At 40.2% G+C, this 2,570-nt stretch overlaps 1 pseudogene; it reads left to right on the top strand.

Moving 5' to 3' along the window:
- The first annotated feature begins 1,847 nt into the window (after window positions 1–1,847).
- Window positions 1,848–2,343, top strand: LOC110342943 (annotated as a pseudogene).
- Window positions 2,344–2,570: the final 227 nt, after the last annotated feature.

The following is a 2,570-nucleotide window of genomic DNA, read 5'->3' as shown; positions in this document are numbered from 1 at the left end:
ATAGTATGAGATGCCTACTTCTGCTACTGTTTCATGCATTAATTTCACGATTTCTGAACTACACTCAGGTCATTCTCAGAGTGTTATATTTCTAAAGTTTTTGGTACACATCAGGTGCTATGCAAATATTATCTCATTTGTTTACACTTTTTATTTGGTGAAATTATAAAGTAAAATGTGTCTGGGGCACCCATTCAATAAAGAACACTAACTGAGAATTTATAAGGCCCTGAGTTTGCCAGCACTAAAAAAAATGCAGAGGATAGGTAGAACTAAAAATGTAGAATAAGCTTGAAGCAAGTTTTCAAATAAACAAATGTAGGAGTTCCATAGTGTATAAAGAGTAGAAGTGTTAACTCTAACCTTAAGGGGCCACTAAGGTTTCTTTAATTCTTCCACTTTTCATCATATAGAAAACATAAAAATGAAGGGATACATATCATCAGGGGATGCATTTTAAAGACAGCCTTTTTTTCTTAGGCATGGTTTTCAGGGTGATCTACTGGAACTCAGAGATCAAGATACTCAATCTGGAGAGGATTCTGAGGAACTTGTGTTGGAAAAGGTGAGAGAGCCAGCTTCTTAGTCACAACTCTGTTCTCTGACATCCCCAACTCAGTCCAACCTTAACTTGGTAAAAAGGAGCAAGCGGTTACATGGAGACCGCTGAAATGGAATAGAAAGTGTATGCTGGCCTGGACTGTCTATTCTCTGAGCAGTATGTTTTTTGAGGACATAGCATGATGGTCTACAGCTGGTCAAGGAAACAGAATTGTGGGGTTCCAGCCAAGATCTTTTCTCATCAGAGGCAAAACTATAGTCAGGGCCAATATCTCTTCTAATTGCTGGCAGATGTGACCAGACATCCATTTTATTTTTAGTGACTAACTTGAAGTTCTGAAATATGAACTGTGTTTACTATAATTTGGAAAGTGTAACAGATATTTGAATGCTTAGCTCTTCAGATCCCAGCCCACCATACTAATAGGCTCCCTGATCCTCACACCCACTCACATCTGTAGTTCTTTTCTTTGTGTGGACATGCTTCTAAGATGCTGCCTGAATCTCTGGAGAAATCCTATTCTGTTTATCTCCATCAGTGTATTATATAAACCTACTAGATAACTGTTGGACCTTAATGCACTTAAAGTATACTTTTGCAGGTAACATTAATGTTTTTTATGTATAACCTCACTCGTATTTTACTTCCTTTTTCTAACAATAGGCTACAATAATTAATTTGCTATGTATCATTTCTTATTATTTTTATTATTTTGTCTTGATTTTGTATTCCATTGCTGTGGTAAAATGTCTTGACCAACCAATATTGGGACAAAGTGTTTATTTTACTCTCAGTTCTAGGTTCAATAGGTGTTCGAAAGATATGATTGCTTTACATCTATAGTCAAGAGAGAAGCCTCACTCCTGACTCCTTTGTTGAACTCTGAGGCGGCTGGGGGTCAGATGAGGGTGGGGCTGACTGGATGCAGAGCTTGGCCTGCACCCCTGCAGAGCAGATAGCCAGCTTGAGTGGCTTCACTTCCTAACAGGGGAGCCAGCTCCTGCTGCTCTAGTCATGCCAGTGAACTTCCACTTGCCTCAGCGGAGGGAGAGAGTTACCCAGTCTCTTCTGGCACCCACGTGGTGGGGAGGATGGGAGACTTCAGAACACAGAGAAGAGTTGAGTGAGTTGTGAGGACTGTGTTCCCTGTCCAAAGTGAGGTGTAGCAAGTTTCTTCCTGGACTGGCGACATCCCAGCCTCACTTTCCTTGTTTTGAAGCAGCTCCTGGTGGCATATGACTCTAGACTCAACATGATTGACACTCCTTGCAAAAAGCTTCATTGATATCTGGAATGGCCTGAGCATTTCATGGCGTATTTCATTGTGGTGGCCTTCTTATCAGGACAAAGCAACAAGGATCCAAGTTCAGAGGGTAGAACCTGCATTAGGAATACAGAAAAAGGAGATTGTTAGGATGGGGTACAGAAGAATGACAATAGATGCAGTGATGACCTGTTGCCTTGGAGAGCAGCAGAAAAAATATCCTTGTGTGCCATGCCTAACTAAATGCCATCATTAACAAAAATGGAGCTGATGCAAAGGGCTGTAGTATATGTGTTGCTTTGTTTCCATGTATGAATTTGCTAAGCTCAATGTACAGGCAGGTACAAAAGAAGTTATTATTGTGTCTCATAAATACTATGACAGAGAAGAGACAATGGCTACTAGGCTTATGTTAAATTTGGTTGAGGTTAGGTTCAGAAAACTCACACCGATTTACAGCAAGGTTGTCATTGACTTTGATGCAATTAATAGCTGACTGAATCAGAAGCCTGGGTGAGTTCTATCATTTATTTCCAAGAAGAATAGGACTTCCTGCATGTAAGAAGCCTTTCATCTTGAGGTTGCATATAACTTTTTAATAGCCAGAGCAGCACATGTAGATGTCTAAAGAATATAAAACCTTGAATCCTCTTTACTGTCTCTACTGTCACATGGATCTACAGCCTTTTAAGCTATTGATTCAGACATTAAGGGCCTGTCCACAGGGCTGGATTGAAGGTCTCT

The sequence above is a fragment of the Mesocricetus auratus genome, unplaced genomic scaffold, assembly GCF_017639785.1.
Source record: "Mesocricetus auratus isolate SY011 unplaced genomic scaffold, BCM_Maur_2.0 Super-Scaffold_100003, whole genome shotgun sequence".
In the NCBI taxonomy this organism is placed as follows: domain Eukaryota; kingdom Metazoa; phylum Chordata; class Mammalia; order Rodentia; family Cricetidae; genus Mesocricetus; species Mesocricetus auratus.
The sequence above is the reverse complement of the archived record's forward strand: the minus strand, read 5'-3'. Positions and strand labels throughout refer to the sequence as shown.